Raw genomic sequence first — 22784 nt, forward strand, 5'->3', positions numbered from 1 at the left:
GTCTCCGTTCCGTAGTACGGATGTGAAGGAGCTACTTCCCTGGAAGACGACGGATTCGGGCCGTCCCCTCGGCACAATGAAGAAAGTATCGAAATTTATCAAACAACGCAACGCTCTGCATCTGCGCCAACGTCCATTGCCGATGGTCACATACCCATTTCAGTCGTCTTTTCCGATGTCGTTAATATTGGCATTTGCGTCTCTTGTCGGCTGCGGAGGCCGTCGTTGGGAGTTTTCGGTGCAGTGTGTTCAGACACACTTGTAGTCTGCCCGTTCTGATGTTAGTTCCGCCACAGTTCGCCACCTGTCCTTACCAGCCTACGACTACGACGTCCGACATGTGTAATGGGGATGGTGGGGGGGGTGGGGGGGGTGGCCTCCAAACCCAACGACGTCTGATCGTGGTTTCACCTTGGTTTCGCCACGTGTTGAAGACACTGACCACAGCACCCCTGGAAAACCCGGCAAGTCGTATGGTTTCCGGATCGCTTGTGCCGAGCCTCTGTGTCGTCACTGTCTGCCCTCGTTCGGACTCAGATATACGAGGTGCGGCTAGAAAAAAACCGGACTGATGCTGGAAAAAACATTTATTTACAATTATTTACAATTTCATGTTATCTCCTTCAATGTACTCTCCTCCTCGGTCTCTACACCGCTCCATACGAATTTTCCACTGTTCATAGCAATGCTGCAGATCATTTTCGGTAAGTCCATACATTACTTCCGTCGCTTTTTCTTTTACTGCTTCAACAGTCTCAAATCTAGTTCCTTTCAAAGCTGACTTGACTTTAGGGAAAAGAAAAAAGTCACAGGGGGCCAAATCAGGTGAGTAGGGTGGATGATCTAAGATGGGAATGTTGTGTTTTGCCAAAAACGTCTTCACTGACAACGCACTGTGAGCTGGGGCATTGTATTGGTGAAGGATCCATGACTTTTTTCTCCACAAATCGTTCCGTTTTCTCCGTACTCGCTCACGTAGGGTAGCCAGGACGCTAATGTAGTAATGCTGATTCACTGTTTGTCCCTCTGGTACCCAATCAATGTGCACAATCCCTTTCATGTCAAAAAAAACAATCATCATTGCCTTGAATTTCGATTTTGACATTCGTGCTTTTTTTGTCGTGGAGAACCAGGAGTTTTCCAATGCATCGATTGGCGTTTAGTTTCGGGATCGTAAGTAAAAAACCACGATTCATCGCAAGTAATAACATTTTGTAAGAAGGTGGGATCACTTTCAATGTTTTCCAGGATGTCAGAACAAATCATTCTTCGGCGTTCCTTCTGTTCAATTGTGAGACACTTTGGAACCACTTTTGAACACACTTTGTTCATGTTGAAACTTTCATGAAGAATCTACCTAACACTTTCCTTGTCAACTCCTGTTAACTCAGACACTGCTCTGATTGTTAAACGGCGATCTTGTCGAACAAGTTTACCGATTTTTTCAATGTTTGCATCAGTTTTTGCTGACAATGGTCTGCCAGTGCGAGTGTCATCACTGGTGTCTTCGCGGCCATCTTTAAATCGTTTAAACCACTCAAACACTTGTGTTCGCGACAAACAATCATCGCCGTACACTTGTTGTAACATTACAAACGTTTCACTTGCAGATTTTCCTAGTTTGAAACAAAATTTGATGTTAACACGCTGTTCTTTCTGTACACTCAACATTTTCCGACGCACAGACAAAACGTCAACTACTTAAAACAGACGCAACGGGCAGACTGAGTGCAGGAGGCAGATGAAACTCGAGCAGTAGGCGGAGCGAGAGTCACGTGACAGGCCACGCGACTTTCAGCCTTATTGCATTCGTTTTATTGTTTCACCAGTACTAGTCCGGTTTTTTTCTAGCCACACCTCGTATCTCGTGCCTTTCCCATTCTACACACGGACAGCACGCTCACTGATACTGCATGCACCGCGAACCGTGATTTATTTTCAAAGAATATTCCTAAGAATGAGACTTTCACTCTGCAGCGGAGATTAAAACTGTGTGCCGGACCGAGACTCGAACTCGGGACCTTTGCCTTTCGCGGGCAAGTGCTCTACCAACTGAGCTACCCAAGCACGACTCACGCCACATCCCCAGGGCTGTGGCTAAGCCATGTCTCCGCAATATCCTTAGTTTCAGGAGTGCTAGTTCTGCAAGGTTCGCAGGAGAGCTTCTCTAAAGTTTGGAATGTAGGAGACGAGGTACTGGCAGAAATAAAGCTGTGAGGACGGGGCGTGAGTCGTGCCTGGGTAGCTCAGTTGGTAGAGCACTTGCCCGCGAAAGGCAAAGGTCCCGAGTTCGAGTCTCGGTCCGGCACACAGTTTTAATCTGCCAGGAAGTTTCAATATTCTTAAGAATTTATTTTACTCGTATTTACTAGCGATTCATCAAGAACATTAACACATTTAATCACACTATGTAACCATGGAAGTAGTTGCCAGGGAGCAACTGATGAAATCATAATCAAATTCCATTTAACAAATGTGAATTTTATTCACTTTAACAGTGCCTAAAAGCATTTTTTTAAAAATAAACACATTTACAATTATAATCAGAAAGAACCCTTAAATATCAAAGTTACAATTTATTCAGAGGCAGAAAGAAACAAGTTTTGACTGTATGAGCTTTAGGGCAGAGAAACTTGGCGCTCACTTTTGACACGGACGTAGTTACGACGGCTCACAACAGCCTCTGAAAGACTACACTGGTGCAAATCTGCAACACACCAGATAACTTTAAACTAATAGTTTTAACAATTTACACAAGCACACAAACTGTGCACCCCCGTAGGAGGGATGGAAATGGTACAAAACACTAACAATTAAAATATTAACCTTGCCACCGAAGGTGCAACTTGATTTTAACTTCTAAGAAAAGTCTTACGGTGAAAGGGTGGCAAATTTATATACTAAAATTATCATTTAAATAAAAGCCCATGAAATGCAATCTTATATAAAATCCTACAAGGTTGGCCAAACAATAGTTATGATGCTCTACAGTACACAGATACCGCATCTCGAGATCATAGGCAATAACATTAAAGTTTCCGAAGATCAAAAATGTTCAAATGTGTGTGAAATCTTATAGGACTTAGCTGCTAAGGTCATCAATCCCTAAGCTTACACACTACTTAACCTAAATTATCGTAAGGACAAACACACACGACCATGCCCGAGGGAGGATTCGAACCTCCGCCGGGACCAGCCGCACACTCCATGACTGCAGCGCCTTAGACTTCCAAAGATCGAAACATGTTTCAGGTGTTAGGCCGTTACACTCCAAGCAATAAATAATTTGCTAACGCACCAAATCCGACAAACATGACAGAGGCAGCTACTAACGTACTGTAGGTTGATAGGGAGATTAGCGAACAACCCGAACTGCTGGTTGCTCTAACCCGCCGCTACTCCGCAAGGGAAAAACGGACCACCCAATTTATAAACAACCACGGGAGGGCAAACGGAGAAGAATGGTGGGACGACCCCAAAGCAAAACGGCTGGTGACCTCACCAAGAAAACAAGTAGAATTTAACAAGAGTAAATCAAACAACATATCACTAATCACTTAACTTCTAATAAACTGCGATTTCTCGAGAAGAACTGGCGCAGCACCCCCAAATCGCTCTCGCGAACCGTCCGCTGCCAGCCGCTTCAACGGACGCAGGAAGGCGCGCCGATCTCCCGTCTCACGGCGTCGCAGCTCGCACCGGCCAGACTGATGTCGTGGGTTGACTCCTGTTGCTCTCGTGTCGACCGCGAAGTCGCTACCCCTCGCTATACGCCGCGTCCCACTGGACTCACGTGGCGACCTCACATGCTCCAATGACCATTGCCTGAGCAAACTGGAGCAGACTGGCGGCCTAACGCGCAGACTCAGATGCAGGAACTCAGCCCCGATCGGGCGACCACTCGCTGAGTTCTCTGGCGGAGTGGAAAGACTCTCATTTTTCCGGCTTTAAAGGTTGATCTGAACGACAGACTTACTAGCATTCCGAACGACAGACGACACTAACCGCCTAAGAAATGCGGACGAGAGACAGACTAGCAAGCTGGGAACGAGAGACTGACCCAGACCGACTGGCGAGCTCATAGCGCCCCTTAAACGCACGTTAACGGCCAACCTTTCCGCCTTCCCACCAGAGGGAGACACCGAAGCTGCGATTGCCACAGCGGCGCCACCGCCAGAAACGGAGGGCGACTGCTTCACACTACGCGCTGCAGCGCGCTCTTCAAAACAGCAATTTTTACCACGGCTCATACCGTGCGTGTGTGTGAGACTAACGGTCATTCCTTGTCATGTGACGCTCCTGTCTCGTGGATGGATTTATATCAGCAGTGAGTCGGTGGTCAAAATATTCTGGCTGTTCAACGTATCTTTCGTGTCTACTAATTTTCAGCACTTTCCCGCTAGAAGGCTGCAAACAGCAGCGCGTAACACGGCAGTGTGTATCTTAAATACCACGGTGCGTCAGGAACAGCGTGCTGTAATCGAGTTTCGAATTCGAGAATTTGTCCGCACACGGAGCACGATCTCCTTCAGTAAGACGAAGTCAGACGACAGACGGTTGCTGCGACATCTGCTTCCATCGAATGTCTTGGGTTGACTGCCATCGATCATCCTCCATAGAGTCCCGACTCGACCTCATTCGAATTTTCATCCGTTTCCAAACCTTAAACAAGACACTCGAGCACTATGATAGTGATGAAGCGGCCCAAGCAGAAATGAGGTTGCGGCTTGTAACGGAACCTAGTAAAGGCTTTACTTTACCGAAGTATGCGATACCCTCCAAATTCAACCAGTTTAACGAGTACTTATGATTATAGAAAAGTTATTGTGTATCTTAACAATGATTGCATAACATGTCTCCATAAACAGTCAACCCATTAATTTATACTGAATAACTGACCGACACAAAAGTTAATATTACTTGATCACTGATACAGCAAATGTCATCATGTAAAAACACTAAGTTCATCTTAAATAATTAATATGAAGTACGAAAAATAGTGGCCAACTTACGTATTTTGGATCTCCTTAAATAAAAATCACCCAGTGAAACCTATTTGTTCACTAGGACCGTTTTCACTCAGTATTCACGTAAACACTCCTATTTTAGACGAAGACCAATGTAATTCTTAATAATTCATGTTATTTACTTATTTATGCAAATTAGAGAAGTCAATTGACAAACTTCTAAAAAACGTCCTTTTTGTAACAAAAAATTATTCTTTCAAGTCAACAAATCTGTCTGTCATTTTAATAACCTGTTAAATTATGTCAGTCGATATAAATTAATAACTTTTCTGCACAAATTACGATATGTACATGTACATGTACATGTGACATATAAACTATATATCTTTTTAGTAGCTCTTTGACAAGGTTATAAATACAAGCAGCAAGAAGGGTCGGGAGCGGAGTCTGAATGACACTTTGGTAAAGTGTATGTGTGTTATTATTCGAGGTGGATAAACATTGCAAAGAACATGTAAAAGAAGTGCTACTTTGTGTTGTGTCATTGTCTTTGGTGGACAGTGGAATTAAGATGGCCACCAGAGTAATAAATATTTGAAGTTTAAATATTTGTTGGTTTCGCTCATTATTTATCATCAAAAGCACATCAAAAACACGGGACCTTATCTTTTTACCCCTAGACAACCAGCTTTAGAGCCAGCACTAGGATAGAGACACAGCAGCGATCCAGCAAGCAGCACAATGCATTTTAATGGCGCCAACCTAACATCAAGTGCTAACAAGCTCCGTAAATGGGAATGAAATAGTGCGATTATAGCAATATATACGACTAGGCGACCATTATAGGCTCCATCAACAAATCCAGACATTCTACAGTAGAGGTATCAACAGCCCGCCCGTCTAGCCGCGCGGTCTAACACGCTGCTTCCCGAGCGGAAAGGCGTGCCGGTCACCAGCACGAATCCGCCTGGCGGTATAGTGTCGAGGTCCGGTTTGCCAGCCAGCCTGTGGATAGTTTTTAAGACGGTTTACCATCTACCTCGGCGAATGCGGACTGATTCCCATTATTCCGCCTCAGTTACACTATGTCTCCAGGTACGCATACATCATAATTACTCTACCACGGAAACATTTGGAGTTACACTCGTCTCGTATGAGACGTTCCAGGGGTGGGGTCCACTGGGGGCCGAACTGCACAATAATCCTGAGTTCGGTGTGGTGCTGCAGTGGGATGGATAGACTGCTGTGACTTGTTGTGGGGTTGTGAACCACTGAGGGCTTCGGTGGGACGAAGCCTCTCCGTCGTTTCTAGGTCTCCGGTTCCAACACACAATACACAAGTATAAACAAACTGGTCTCTCCTTGCGAGAAACGTGTTCCTCGCCAAGGGGACTGCCTTGGGAATTAAAAATGTAGACATGGAGAATAAAGATGTTGAATGTTAAATAGCGTCCGTTTTATTTTAAAAGCTTTAAGAGTTTGCACGTAAAGAATTTTATTTAAGAAAGCGGATAAAGTGTCACTAGAAGCCTTCCTAGGAGACAATCTCCATTCCTTCCGAACTGACTATGCAAATGTAGACGAGATGTGGCACAAATTCAAAGATATAGTAGCAACAGCAATTGAGAGATTCATACCTCATAAATTGGTAAGAGATGGAACCGATCCCCCATGGTACACAAAACAGGTCCGAACGCTGTTGCAGAGGCAACGGAAAAAGCATGCGAAGTTCAGAAGAACGCGAAATCTCGAAGATTGGCTAAAATTTACAGACGCGCGAAATTTGGCACGGACTTCAATGCGAGATGCCTTTAATAGGTTCCACAGCGAAACATTGTCTCGAAATTTGGTAGAAAATCCGAAGAAATTCTGGTCGTATGTAAAGAACACAAGCGGCAAGACGCAGTCAATACCTTCGCTGCGCAGTGCCGATGGTACTGTTACCGACGACTGAGCCGCTAAAGCGGAGTTATTGAACGCAGTTTTCCGAAATTCCTTCACCAGGGAAGACGAATGGAATATTCCAGAATTTGAAACACGAACAGCTGCTAGCATGAGTTTCTTAGAAGTAGATACCTTAGGGGTTGCGAAGCAACTCAAATCGCTTGATACCGGCAAGTCTTCAGGTCCAGATTGTATACCGATTAGGTTCCTTTCAGATTACGCTGATACAATAGCTCCCTACTTAGCAATCATATACAACCGCTCGCTCACCGATAGATCTGTACCTACAGATTGGAAAACTGCGCAGGTCGCACCAGTGTTTAAGAAGGGTAGTAGGTGTAATCCTTCGAACTACAGACCTATATCATTGACGTCGTTTGCAGTAGGGTTTTGGAGCATATACTGTATTCAAACATTATGAATGACCTCGAAGGGAAAGATCTATTGATACGTAATCAGCATGATTTCAGAAAACATCGTTCTTGTGCAACGCAGCTAGCTCTTTATTCGCTATCGACAGGCGATCTCAAGTTGATTCCGTATTTGTAGATTTCCGGAAAGCTCTTGACACCGTTCCTCACAAGCGACTTCTAATCAAGCTGCGGACCTATGGGGTATCGTCTCAGTTGTGCGACTGGATTCGTGATTTCCTGTCAGGCAGGTTGCAGTTCGTAGTAATAGACGGCAAATCATCGAGTAAAACTGAAGTGATATCAGGTGTTCCCCAGGGAAGCGTCCTGGGACCTCTGCTGTTCCTAATCTATATAAATGACCTGGATGACAACCTGAGCAGTTCTCTTACGTTGTTCGCAGATGATGCTGTAATTTACCGTCTAGTAAGGTCATCCCAAGACCAGTATCAGTTGCAAAGCGATTTAGAAAAGATTGCTGTATGGTGTGGCAGGTGGCAGTTGACGCTAAATAACGAAAAGTGTGAGGTGATCCACATGAGTTCCACAAGAAATCCGTTGGAAGTCGATTACTCGATGAATAGTACAATTCTCAAGGCTGTCAATTCAACTAAGTACCTGGGTGTTAAAATTACAAGCCAACGTCAGTTGGAAAGACCACATAGATAATATTGTGGGGAAGGTGAGCCAAAGGTTGCGTTTCATTGGCAGGACACTTGGAAGATGCAACAAGTCCACTAAAGAGACAGCTTACACTACACTCGTTCGTCCTCTGTTAGAATACTGCTGCGCGGTGTGGGATCCTTACCAGGTGGGATTGACGGAGGACATCGAAAGGGTGCAAAAAAGGGCAGCTCGTTTTGTATTATCACGTAATAGGGGAGAGAGTGTGGCAGATATGATACGCAATTTGGGATGGAAGTCATTAAAGCAAAGACGTTTTTCGTCGCGGCGAGATCTATTTACGAAATTTCAGTCACCAACATTCTCTTCCCAGTTCGGTGTGGGGCGGGGGTGGGGTCGATGGACTGCTGTGACCTGTTGTGGGGCTGTGAACCACTGAGGGCTACGGTGGGACGAAGCCTCTCCGTCGTTTCTAGGTCTCCGGTTCCAACACACAATACACAAATATCAACAAACTGGTCTCTCGTAGCGAGAAACGTGTTCCTCACCAAGGTGACTATCTTGAGAATTAAAACTGTAGACATGGAGAATAAAGATGTAGAATGTTAAATAGCGTCCGTTTTCAGAATGAGATTTCCACTCCGCAGCGGAGTGTGCGCTGATATGAAACTTACTGTCAGATTAAAACTGTGTGCCGGACCGAGACTCGAACTCGGGACCTTTGCCTTTGGCGGGCAAGTGCTCACAGTTTTAATCTGCCAGGGAGTTTCATATCAGCGCACGTTCCGCTGAAGAGTGGAAATCTCATTCTGGAAACATCCCCTAGGCTGTGGCTAAGCCATGTCTCCGCAATATCCTTTCTTTCAGGAGTGCTAGTTCTGCAAGGTTCGCAGGAGAGCTTCTGTAAAGTTTGGAAGGTAGGAGACGAGGTACTGGAAGAAGTAAAGCTGTGGGGACGGAGCGTGAGTCGTGCTTGAGTAGCTCAGTTGGCAGAGCACTTGCCCGCGGAAGGCAAAGGTCCCGAGTTCGCGTCTCTGTCCGGCACACAGTTTTAATCTGCCAGGAAGTTTCAGCGTCCGTTTTATTTTAAAAGCTTTAAGAATTTGCACTTAAAGAATTTGGAGGCATTGGGTTTCAGCATGACCTCGTATGTAGACATAACTAGAGATGTGCTCTAGGGAACTGTGTTGGCATTGTCGCGGTTCATGCTGCTTTTGATGACATTGCTGAGAGACTTACCGCAGAAAAAGAAAAACAGGCACAAATTCTCAATCGTATCTTGAATACACTCCTGGAAATGGAAAAAAGAACACATTGACACCGGTGTGTCAGACCCACCATACTTGCTCCGGACACTGCGAGAGGGCTGTACAAGCAATGATCACACGCACGGCACAGCGGACACCCCAGGAACCGCGGTGTTGGCCGTCGAATGGCGCTAGCTGCGCAGCATTTGTGCACCGCCGCCGTCAGCGTCAGCCAGTTTGCCGTGGCATACGGAGCTCCATCGCAGTCTTTAACACTGGTAGCATGCCGCGACAGCGTGGACGTGAACCGTGTGTGCAGTTGACGGACTTTGAGCGAGGGCGTATAGTGGGCATGCGGGAGGCCGGGTGGACGTACCGCCGCATTGCTCAACACGTGGGGCGTGAGGTCTCCACAGTACATCGATGTTGTCGCCAGTGGTCGGCGGAAGGTGCACGTGCCCGTCGACCTGGGACCGGACCGCAGCGACGCACGGATGCACGCCAAGACCGTAGGATCCTACACAGTGCCGTAGGGGACCGCACCGCCACTTCCCAGCAAATTAGGGACACTGTTGCTCCTGGGGTATCGGCGAGGACCATTCGCAACCGTCTCCATGAAGCTGGGCTACGGTCCTTCACACCGTTAGGCCGTGTTCCGCTCACGCCCCAACATCGTGCAGCCCGCCTCCAGTGGTGTCGCGACAGGCGTGAATGGAGGGACGAATGGAGACGTGTCGTCTTCAGCGATGAGAGTCGCTTCTGCCTTGGTGCCAATGATGGTCGTATGCGTGTTGTGCGCCGTGCAGGTGAGCGCCACAATCAGGACTGGATACGACCGAGGCACACAGGGCCAACACCCGGCATCATGGTGTGGGGAGCGATCTCCTACACTGGCCGTACACCACTGGTGGTCGTCGAGGGGACACTGAATAGTGCACGGTACATCCAAACCGTCATCGAACCCATCGTTCTACCATTCCTAGACCGGCAAGGGAACTTGCTGTTCCAACAGGACAATGCACGTCCGCATGTATCCCGTGCCACCCAACGTGCTCTAGAAGGTGTACGTCAACTACCCTGGCCAGCAAGATCTCCGGATCTGTCCCCCATTGAGCATGTTTGGGACTGGATGAAGCGTCGTCTCACGCGGTCTGCACGTCCAGCACGAACGCTGGTCCAACTGAGGCGCCAGGTGGAAATTGCATGGCAAGCCGTTCCACAGGACTACATCCAGCATCTCTACGATCGTCTCCATGGGAGAATAGCAGCCTGCATTGCTGCGAAAGGTGGATATACACTGTACTAGTGCCGACATTGTGCATGCTCTGTTGCCTGTGTCTATGTGCCTGTGGTTCTGTCAGTGTGATCATGTGATGTATCTCACCCCAGGAATGTGTCAATAAAGTTTCCCCTTCCTGGGACAATGAATTCACGGTGTTCTTATTTCAATTTCCAGGAGTGTAGATTTCAAATAAAATGGCGCAAAGATGGAGAACTTGCTTCACGTGTTCAGAAATATGGGGTTGTGGTCTTCAGATAACGAAAAATCGTTGTCTACTTTGACTACAAAATCAACGAGTTGGTCAACTAATACAGATACCGGAGTGTAAGAATTTGTAGAGATGGAACGGTGACATGGGCTCACTCGTAGGTGAAACAGGTATCAGAGTTCTGTTCACTGGTCGAATACTGTGGAAATGTAATCTGTCTGCAAAGGAGTCTGTTTACAAAACACTCGCTCCAACCCATCCAGAATATTGCTCACGTATGTGTAGCCCGTACGAAATAGGACTAACAGAGGATACTGAATACAACAAGAAGGGCAACGCGAATGGTCGCAGTTTTGCGTGGCCCGTGGAGAGCGTCATTAAGGTGCCGAAGGAGCCGACCTGGTGGGCACGGGAGGATAGACTCAAACCATCCCGAGAGAGCCTGCTTACTAAGCTACACCAGCCAGCTTTAAATGGTAGCTCTGGCACACCCTACGTATCGCTCCCGTAGTGACCGCAAAGTCAAAATTAGCCTAATAACAGCCCACGCAGAGGCGTTTGAGCGGTATCTCTCCCGCGCTCCATAAGTGAATGGAACGAGAAAAGGCCCTAATAACAGCTGTAATGACACCTATCCTCTATCGTGTACCTTACAGTAGCTTGCAGAGTATAAATGTAAATGTAGATGAATTTAATACATTTATACACATCATTTATTTGTTAGGGTATCATACGTGAAGAGAAGAATGGAAGAAAAAGTTGAGGACCTGCAAGATGAGGACCAGTTTGGCTTTAGGAATAGTAAACGCGCCAGAGAGGCAGTTCTGACGTTGCGTTTGATAATGGAGGCAAGACTAAAGAATAGTGAAGAGACGTTCATAGAAAAATGGGTTCAAATGGCTCTGAGCACTATGGGACTTAACATCTGAGGTCATCAGTCCCCTAGAACTTAGAACTAACTACTTAAACCTAACTAACCTAAGCACATTACACGCACCCATGCACGAGGCAGGATTCAAACCTGCGACCGTAGCAGTCACGCGGTTCCGGACTGACGCGCCTAGAACCGCACGGCCACCGCGGCCGCCTGACGTTCATAGAATTTGTCAACCTGGAGAAAGCGTTCGACAACATACAATGGTGCAAGACGTTCGAAGTTCTGAGAAAAATAGGGGTAAGCTATAGGGAGAGAAGAAGAGGGAACAATACGACTGCAAGGTTCAAATGGTTTAAATGGCTCTGAGCACTATGGGACTTAACTTCTGAGGTCATTAGTCCAGTATAACTTAGAACTACTTAAACCTAACTAACTGAAGGACATCACCTACATCCATGCCCAAGGCAGGATTCGAACCTGCCACCGTAGTGGTCGCGCGGTTCCAGACTGTAGCGCCTAGAACCGTTCGGCCACTCCGGCCGGCCGACTGGAAGGCCGAGAACGAAATGTTCAGGTTGAAAACGGTGTAAGACGGGGATGTGGCCTTTCGCCCTACTGTTCAATCACTACGTCGAAGAATCAATGACGGAAATAACAGAAACGTTCAAGACATGAACACAAATTGTAGGTGAAAAGGTATCAGTAATAAGATTCGCTAACATTGTTATCATCAGTGAAAGTGTAGGAGAATTACAGGATCTCTTGAATGGAATGAACAGTTTAATGATCACAGAACAAGGATTGAGAGTAAATCGAAGAAACACGAAAGTATTGAGAAGTAGTGGAAATGACAACAGTGAGAAAGTTAACACGGATTGGGAATTATAAAGTAGACGAAGTTAACGAATTCTGTTACCAGAGACCCATGATAGACGCTGCAAGGGAGACACAGAAAAAAGGGCATTCCTGGCCAGGAGAAGTCTACTGTTATCAAACTTAAGCCTTAATTGGACGAAGAAATTTCTGAGAATGTACGTTTGGAGAACAGCATCGTATGATAGTGAGATTGTGGGAAAACCGGAACGGAAGAGAATCGAAGCATCTGAGGTGGTGTACTACAGAAGAACGTTGAAAATATTGTGGATTGACAATGTAAGGCATGAGGACGTTCTCTGCAGAATCGGCAAGGAAAAGAATACATGGAAAAAACTGATAAAAAGAAGGGACAAGATGACACAAAACTGAATGGTGCTAGACGGAGCTGTTGAGGGTAAAAGCTGTAGAGGGAAACAGAGATTGTAATTCGCCCAGCACATAATAGAGGACATAGGTTGTTTCTTCGACATGAGGAGCTTGGCACAGGAGATGTATTAGTGGCTGGCCGCATCAAACCAGACGGCTGATGACTGGAAGGGTAAGAAAAACCCGAAGAGCAGGCCACGAAGGAGTGAAGAAGTTTTAATTGGAAATGCTGCCGGTCACAATATTAGAGAACTTCTTTATCTTCTGTAGAATGTCACAAGTATGTCTCCTAGAAGCCATTCTCAGCCGACAGACGTAAGTACATAGGGAGGTCATGCTCTGAGAAAGAGTGAGAGAGAAATGGGAGGAGGTGGGGCACAAACCAACACGAGAAGAGGCCACTGATTTATGTGCCACGGTTGCAAACCTGTCCAACTAGTGGGCGCCTCGCAAAAGTTTTCCGTTGCTCCACAGCGTGTGAAGGTTACGTCCTCTGGTTGACCTACCCCACTTACGCAGAGCCAGCGCAGGTTCTGAACACGTTTTCTCTCCACTGACGCCCACAACAGACTGCGTTCACAATGTTTCTATAAGTTTTCCACGGCGTGTCAATGAAATGAAATCTCTACGGCTTCCTTGCCACATAAGATAATTATGTGAGCTGGCTACTCTCTCTCTCTCTCTCTCTCTCTCTCTCTCTCTCTCTCTCGCCACCTTTTGACTGGGTGCTTGTGTATCACAGTCCGTCGTCTTATACAAGATGTACAAAAAAGCTTGTCAGAAACACTGGCGATTGGAAATGAGCGTTTGGCGTCATTGGCCGCGAGGCCCCTTACGGGGCAGGTCCGGCCGCCTTGGTGCAGGTTTTATTACATTCGACGCCACTTTGTGCGACCTACGCGCCGGATGGGGATGAAATGGTGATGAAGACAGCACAACACCCAGTCCCTGAGCGGAGAAAATCTCCGACCCAGCCGGGAATCGATCCCGGGCACGTAGGGCGGCTGTCCGTCACGCTGATTACTCAGCTATCGGGGCGGACCACACTGGGGATTTATTCTTGATATCAAAGCATCGCAAAAACTTCAAATGAACATGGCTTCGAAATTCCTTCAAATTTTTTCGGAGCAGAGGAACCAGACGCATTGTGTCTCACAACGTCCCACCCTTCCTTCAGCTTTCCCCGTTTTTCCTCCATATCTAGTTGGGCAGACAGAACTTAAAAGCCCGCAAATGAGTGTGCCTAGGTCGTGGCAACCCGAAACTTAGCCTCGCCCTCCAGCAAAGCGGTTGAGTCGTTAGGCCACCTCCGCACCATTCGTGAAACACAGGTATGCGACTTGAGACATATGTCAAAAGCCTCGTATGAGAAATGGAACACCAAGGAATTAAACGTGGCTACGAATATAGAGCAGAAAAAGATTTTTGTAGGAGCTAGAGACGTTAAAGGTAGACATGTGGGTGTTAATGGAAACAAAAACAGATGAAGGAAAATGAAATGATGAGAGATTATATCCATTTGTACAGTGTTGTTTCAAAGGAGAAGAGGGCCAAGAGAACTTTGTTATAGATCACAGACTTAACAAACCAGTCTCTTATGCAGAGGAGGAAATGTAGTCTACATAATAGTAGATGGCAGCATTCAAGACATAAAAAAGTTAAATATTTGGGTAGCATGCTACTGGAGGACTAACAGGTAGTTGGGAAATACAGAAACGAATAGCATGTGGAAAAACAGCAGTCTAGAAGTTAGACTCTCTGTTGTAGTTTTCCAATATAAATTGGAAAGTATAGATGTTGTACTGAAGTAGTGTAGAGTCACCGGCCGGGGTGGCCGAGCGGTTCTAGGCGCTACAGTCTGGAACCGCGTGGCCGCTACGGTCGCAGGTTCGAATCCTGACTCAGGCATGGGTGTATGCGATGTCCTTAGGTTAGTTAGGTTTAAGTAGTTCTAAGTTCTAGGGGACTGATGACCTCAGAAGTTAAGTCCCATAGTGCTCAGAGCCATTTGAACCATTTATTGTAGTCTGTAACACCTTCTTGATGCGAGTGCTGGGAGCTTACTGGGAAAAAATGAAAAGACATAAAAATGGACTATGTCAGACCATTGCGTAGAATATTTCGGCGAGACAACGTAAGAAATACGAGTAGGGAAACGACGAAGACTCAAGAAAGACATGGAACAGAATAACGGCAATTCGCCTCGTATGGGCATGTACTGTGGATGACGGATGACAGATTGCCCACGGAGAAACGAGAAGGGGAAGAACAAACGCTGTGTGGTTAACCAGACTAAAGGCCGACCTGAAGAGAAAGAAAAAACTAGAATAAGACGGGGAACCATGGGAAGACACAAACTGATGGGGACATATGTGAGTGTGGGATGCGGAAACAGTTGTAGGAACGTCACGGGAAGAAGAAAACGCAAAGTGATACAGGGTGGCGCAAATAAAAGAGGCCCGAGGACAAAGTTCCAGAATACAAAGAAAATGAAATACAGTACAAAGCTGACTATAGCAGACGTTGAAAGTGACCACAATTCATCTCTTGGCACTTCTGGGCCCTTGTCAGCAATCTGCTAAAGGCAAATGGAAGCTGGGCTGCTGGAATTGCTGCTGTCTCGTCCGAAATGTTCTGCTGCAGTTCTTAAAGAGTATGGTTCCGCTATATCTTAGACTTGAGGATACCCCACGCAAATTAAGCTCACACTGACAGTTAAGGTGACCTGGGTGGCCTGCTAGGGCCACGACCAGAATGACCTCTGCTAACAACTCTGTCAGGAATGAAGATTGTGTAGATGTGCTCCAAGGTTCGACTGGCTGTGTAGGCAGTTAAATAAATGTCGTGTGACTAGGGCCTTCTGTCAGGTAGAACGCTCGCTGGGTGCAAGTCTATCTGTTTGACGCCCCTTCGGCACCTTGCTCGTCGATGGGGACGAAATGATTAGGACAACATAACACCCAGTCCCTGAGCAGAGAAAATCTCCGACCCACCTGGGAACGAACCCGGGCCCTTAGGATTGAATTTGTGTTGCGCTGACTACTCAGCTACTGAGGACGGACTATAAGCAGTTGATCCATCCTTTAATACTGCCACAAATGGTTTCAGAATGTTGGTTGCCCGCATCTCGTGGTCGTGCGGTAGCGTTCTCGCTTCCCACGCCCGGGTTCCCGGGTTCCATTCCCGGCGGGGTCAGCGATTTTCTCTGCCTCGTGATGGCTGGGTGTTGTGTGCTGTCCTTAGGTTAGTTAGGTTTAAGTAGTTTTAAGTTCTAGGGGAATTATGACCACAGCAGTTGAGTCCCATAGTGCTCAGAGCCATTTGAACCATTTTGGTTTCAGAATGTTGGGAATTAAACGTGCCAAAGTCAGTGTCTGATGAAAGAAGATGGAACCAACAATGTGGCGCCGGGCGCTGTGGCCTCGGTCATGGATGTGTGTGATGTCCTCAGGTTAGTTACGTTTAAGTAGTTTTAAGTCTAGGGGGCTGATGACCTCAGATGTTAAGTCCCATAGTGCTCAGAGCGATTTGGACCATTTTGAACAATGTGGCCTGCAGATGCTGCACACCATACCCCAACCTTCTGATCATGCAAGGGAAAGCTATCGAGATCCTCTGCTTGCGAAAACCTGTGATTCTATGAGTCAACATAACCACTCTGGTGAAACTGGGTTTCATTAGACATAAAGAACAGACTCATGTCCAAGTCATCCATTCTTATCTCAGAGAACAGGCGGTGGTGAGGAGCATCTGCTGGTTTCAATGCATGAAAAACACAAGCTCGGTAGGGATACATGTGCAGGACCAGGTGGATTATTCGTCCGCATGATCGACGTGATATGCCGGCCTATCGCGAGAGGTGTCGGGTTGGTTTGATAGGATTCTGAACCATTTTCTAGTGAATTGCAGTTATATTTTCTGGTGTGCAGGTACGTTCCGAATGTCTTTTGACTTGTTCAAAACAAATCCTATCCGACGCCATTTTCGAAGTAATCGTTGCATGACACTCTCGGGTGGCACTCTGACATGATTTAACTTGTCAGAAAACAACTGACCACACCGTTTCACGACTTTGTTGTCACATAACTTTCCACAGCTGCGCCGCTGTGTGTACGATCGTCCCCTTTCCACTACTCCACTCACACTAACATAGCCAGCACTGCACACTGAACCGATGCAGAGACACGTGGTGTGCGCTTTGCGAGGTGTGGTTATATGCATTGTAATAGGATGACCAGAGCAGGTGACATGGTCGGGGTTGTAGGGTGTGGCTGGGTAGAAGAAGGTGGCTGTTTTTAGCAATCTTCATCTTTATTGTTGGTTCATCCACTTCATTTTCCGGATGCTCAGCCTCACCACTTGTGTCGTGGTGGAGACGTGCTCATGCACGCAGCCTGGGGAATGCGACGCCGTGCTCGGTCAGCAGCTGCGCAGGCGGTAGGAGGTTAGCAGCACGGGGCCCGGCCCAGCGCGCCTCCTGCAGACGTGGCGGCTCGTGGTGACGCCGGGAGTCGCTGATGCAGCAGCGGACAACGCCCTCGCCAGCCGGCCCTCGGGGACAGCGTCACTGATGACGACGACGTAACAGCGCCCAATCGGTCGAACCGATGCCGACGCCCACCTCTGATGCCCTTAAATAGTGCACACCGCTGCTGAATCCACCGGTCACGCGGCGCCGTGTTTATTAGAACGTTCTCGATGAGTTGGGTAACACAACCGCGCCACACACGGCCCGCGCCTGCGTAATTCTGTTAATGCTGAGCTCTGGCTGTTGATGGGACACATGCCAACGCTCGTTGCAAAACTGTGTCACCTGCATAACGCGCTGGCCGGCCTTCGTCCGCCGTCTGAAACACACTAAATCACAATTTCGCACCATATTTCCTAACAATAACCCCTTGCCCTCTACAGCATACACTGACATCCAATCGCATCCACCCATCCAAGCCACTTTTATATGCCCCATCATGTATTTTCACTAAAACCGTTTACACAAATGGATTTATTATTCATCGCACACAATTGATATATGTACCAAACACGTTTTAATTTGCAGAAAATTGTTCGAAGTGTCCACCTACTTCCACACAAGCCCTGATTATGCATTCCACGCTTTGATCGACATTGTGGAGTCCTTCTGATGTCTTCCGTTTTTGGTCGAAACCATTTGTGAAAAGTCCCTCAGAACATCGACATTAAGCACGGGAGTTGTAAACACAAGGGTTTTAGAGGCCACAAATGGTTCAAATGGCTCTGAGCACTATGGGACTTAACTACTGAGGTCATCAGTCCCCTGGAACTTAGAACTACTTAAACCTAACTAACCTAAGGACATCACACACATCCATGCCCGAGGCAGGATTCGAACCTGCGACCGTAGCGGTCACGCGGTTCCAAACTGACGCGCTTAGAACCGCACGGCCACACCGGCCGGCTTAGAGGCTAAAGAGGGGAAAAAATGCGTTTGATTTAAATGATCGGTCAGGTCATGCAATGGAACCCTCTTGAAAAATACACTTGTTCAGAAAATGGCTGGCAAGATACTGGCGAAATATACGTATAATGTGAGGTGGAGCACCATTGCGAATATACTACATTCGTCGGATGACGTCTTCAGATTCATCACCATGTACGTGAAGCGAGTCATGTCTGTAATAGAGGAGATAAGGTCACCAGACTAAAAATTAGTCACCCCTAGAGAAATCAATACACGCAGTATTTAATATCGCGTGATTCCCCCCCTTGGGCTTATAACCTCCCGGATTGAGTTAGGACGTGAGTCTACAAGATTGTACAGATACGCCGCATCCAGGTTACGTCACTCGCCGAGGATTTGATGGCGCAAATCCACCAAATTTCGGTGATGGTGATGACGTTTTATCCGCTGTTATAACGTGTTACGCATATTTTCTATGGGGCTCAAGTCAGGTAATTTTGTAGACGAATCGAGATGTAATACAATTGGGGAGTGATCAGAAAACAAGTCACATATTCTACCAGTACGACGAAATATGCTATCGTCGTCTCAAACAATAGGGGTATCATACACACCATGAGGATGTTGACTAAAAGGCAGCTCCTGGTAAGAATAAACAAACATGTTGGTTGATATGGTTCATCTTACAGGCCACCTCACTGTGCAGGGAAACAGTCCCAAAACATCAAAATCCCACCTCTGGCTTGCATACTGTCGTAGCGGCCCCTTATCAGTTAGGGCCCACCCATCAGACAAGCAAGATCGATTGGCGACCTCCCTTCAAGAGCACACAGCGAAACGTCGCCAGTGGATATAAGCAATAACAGGCTTTCCGTATAAACACGGAACTACTTCGCTAGACAACATGTGACAGTGTTCCACTAATGGAAACTCATGTGATCTTGTAGCATTCCGCCGACTCTTCATACAGTCAGACCGGCAGTGTTTACCTACGGCCAGGAAGAGCTCTGGCCAGTACTTACGCCGGCTCTAGCATAGTATAAAAAATGGTTCAAATGGCTCTGAGTACTATGGGACTGAACGTCTTAGGTCATCAGTACCCTAGAGCTGAGAACTACTTAAACCTAACGAACCTAAGGACATCACACACATCCATGCCCGAGGCAGGATTCGAACCTACGACCGTAGCGGTCCCGCGGTTCCGGACTGCAGCGCCTAGAACCGCAAGACCACCGCGGCCGGCATAGTATACACTCGCCGTAGCATTTAGTTAGGGCATTGTAGCTTGTAAACAGTAGAGTAGATTTTGGTCATTATTTTCTTTCATTGTTTTGTTTTCTTACCCGCTTTTGCCCACCACAAGAATTGTGGGGTTTCCTTGTTGTTCTTGCGTTTGAAAATAAGTGCATGCCAAGAAGGCGTTGTTTTTAACTATAATAAAGCGTGTTCATACTTGACTGTTAGTTATTCCCTACCAACTGCAGGACACTACTCATAGATTCACGGTGAAATGCATCTTTTGACCTTTGGCGCATTCGACGACGAGCGTCATTTGAATATAGGTAAGACCGTGACGCCATTCAGCTGCTGCCTACCTTCGACGATTTCTAGCTAACTGAAGACGAGCAGCTATAGTGAGCAATGGATCCTTTGCGATGTGACCGACTCAAAATGTTCATTGCTTGCAGTTCCCGCCGCAATGTTCTCTCGCTAACAGGTTCGGATGGACCTTCACCCACTGTCTGAAACCATTCCTGTCGGATTTGGAAGCGAATTTCTTTCAGAAGCGATAAAACGCGTCTCCTGTCGCTCTCAGTGAGGATCTGTTCCCGACCACAATTGTGACTTCGTGTTTGAAGGTTACGCGTGTTATACACTTTCAACAGTCCTCCACGAAACATCAAAAGTCCAGCAACTTCATACATTATATGATCATGGGCACGGCCAAACGCGATTGCCCACTTTTGCCACTCTGTCGCGTCCTTACCTGTACCCACATTTACTAGCAATGGCCGCTTGAAACACTGCTGCCTGATGCTCACGTAAACGCACTGCGTTCGCGATTGAGCACACGATTCGATTGCTGCGCCGTCTGTAAAGGCTTAACGATTCATCTGTGCGTGCGCACTGTAGTGACAGATTTTTTGTCTGGTGAAGCTACGTTTTTCCAACAAGACGTTCTAGAGAGAAGCAGGAGCCATTAAGATGACCATGAATGATTCTACAGAGGGGCCGAGCACATGACGCCTCTGCACCATGTCAGAAATCGTCGTGGCGCTAAGGAAACATGACTATTCAGTGGATCGTTTATAGTGACAGAGGGCAACGGCCTTGCCGCTGTGGATACACCGGTTCCCGTGAGCTCACCGATGTTAAGCGCTGTTGGGCGTGGCCGGCACATGGATGGGTGACCATCCAGCCGCCATGCGCTGTTGCCATTTTTCCGGGTGCACCCAGCTTGTTGATGACAGTTGAGGAGCAACTCGACGGAATAGTAGCGGGGTCGGTCAAGAATACCATCATAACGACCGGCAGAGCTGTGTGCTGACCCATGCACCTTCCATCCGCATTTTCCCCTGAGGATGACACGGCGGTCGAATGGTCCCAGTAGGTCACTCGTGCCCTGAAGACGGATTCTTCGGTACCACACTGAGAGAGAACAGCACCTGGTATGCCACGGCTGTTGCTACCTCATCATCTGTCCCATCAAAAATTGCTCTGATGCTCTTAGGCATACTGAACCGTGGTCCGCCAAGAACCCTGGTCGTCGTCTTCCCTACCACACTCAGAGAGAACAGCATCTGGTATGGCACGGTACCTCATCATCTGTCCCATCAAATATTGCTCTGATGCGCATAGGTGTACTGAACCGTGGTCCTCCAGGAGCTCTGGTCGTCGTCTTCCGAACCACACTCAGAGAGAACAGCACCTGGTATGGCACAGCTGTTGGTACCTAATCACCTGTCCCATAAAAAGCTGCTCTCATGCTCTTAGGCATACTGAACCATGGTCCGCCAGGAACCCTGGTGATCATCTTCCCTACCACACACAGAGAGAACAGCACCTGGTATGGCAAGGTGCCTCATCACCTGTCCCATCAAAACTTGCGCTTAGGTGTGCTGAACCGTGGTCCGCCAGGAACCCTGGTCATCGTCTTCCCTACCGCACTCAGAACAGCACCTGGTATGGCACGGCTGTTGGTACCTCTTCACCTGTCCCATCAAAAATTGCTGTGATGCGCTTAGGCGTACTGAACCGTGGTCCGCCAGGAACCCTGGTCGTCGTCTTCCCTACCACACTCAGAGAGAACAGCACCTGGCATGGCACGATGCCTCATCATCTGCCGCATCAAAACTTGCTCTGATGCACTTAGGTGTACTGAACCGTGGTCCGCCAAGAACCCTGGTCGTCATCTTCCCTACCACACTCAGAGAGAACAGCAACTTGTATGGCACGGTGCCTCATCATCTGTCCCATCAAAACTTGCTATGATGTGCTTAGGTGTACTGAACCAAGGTCCGCCAGGGACCCTTGTCGTCGTCTCCTGTACCACACTCAGAGAGAACAGCACCTGCTATGGCACGGCTGTTGGTACCTCATCACCTGACCCATCAATAATTGCTGTGATGCACTTAGGCGTACTGAACCGTGGTCCACCAGGAACCATGGTCATCGTCTACCGTACCACACTCAGAGAGAACAGCACCTGGTATGGCACGGCTGTTGGTACCCCATCAACTGTCCCATCAAAAATTCCTCTGATGCTCTTAGGTGTCCTGAACCATGATCCGACAGGAACCCTGGTCATCGTCTTCCCTACCACACTCAGAACAGCACCTGGTATGTCACGGCTGTTGGTAACTCATCACCACTCCCATCAAAAATTGCTCTCATGCGCTTAGGCGTACTGAACCGTGGTCCGCCGGGAACCCTGATCGTCGTCTTCTGTACCACACTCAGAGAGAACAGAACCTGGAATGGCACGGCTGTTGGTACCTCATCACCTGTCCCATCAAGAACTGCTCTGATGCGCTTAGGCGTACTGAACCGTGGTCGGCCAGGAAACCTGGATGTCGTCTTCCGTACCACACTCAGAGAGAACAGCACCGGGTATGACACGGCTGTCCGTACATCACCTGTCAAATCAAAAATTGCTCTGATGCACTTAAGCGTACTGAATCGTGGTCCGCCAGGAACCCTGGTCGTCGTCTTTCGTACCACACTCAGAGAGAACAGCACCTTGTATGGCACGGTGCCTCATCATCTGTCCCATCAAAACTTGCTCTTTTGCTCTTAGGCGTACTTAACCGTGGTCCGACAGGAACCTTGGTCGTCGTCTTCCCTACCACACTCAGAGAGAACAGCACCTGGTATGGCATGGCTGTTGGTACGTCATCACCTGTCCCATCAAAAATTGCTCTGATGCTCTTAGGCCTACTGAACAGTGGTCTGCCAGGAACCCTGGTCATCGTCTTCCGTAGGACACTCAGAGAGAACAGCACCTGGTATGGCATGGCTGTTGGTAACTCATCACATGTCCCATCAA

At 47.6% G+C, this 22784-nt stretch overlaps 1 non-coding gene across 1 annotated transcript; it reads left to right on the forward strand.

The window, feature by feature from the left end:
• Positions 1-2235: 2235 nt before the first annotated feature.
• Trnas-cga (transfer RNA serine (anticodon CGA)) lies at positions 2236-2310 on the forward strand. The gene has a single exon. It is a non-coding gene; the product is annotated as a tRNA-Ser (tRNA).
• Positions 2311-22784: the final 20474 nt, after the last annotated feature.

The sequence above is a fragment of the Schistocerca nitens genome, chromosome 10 (genome assembly GCF_023898315.1).
Source record: "Schistocerca nitens isolate TAMUIC-IGC-003100 chromosome 10, iqSchNite1.1, whole genome shotgun sequence".
Classification (NCBI taxonomy): domain Eukaryota; kingdom Metazoa; phylum Arthropoda; class Insecta; order Orthoptera; family Acrididae; genus Schistocerca; species Schistocerca nitens.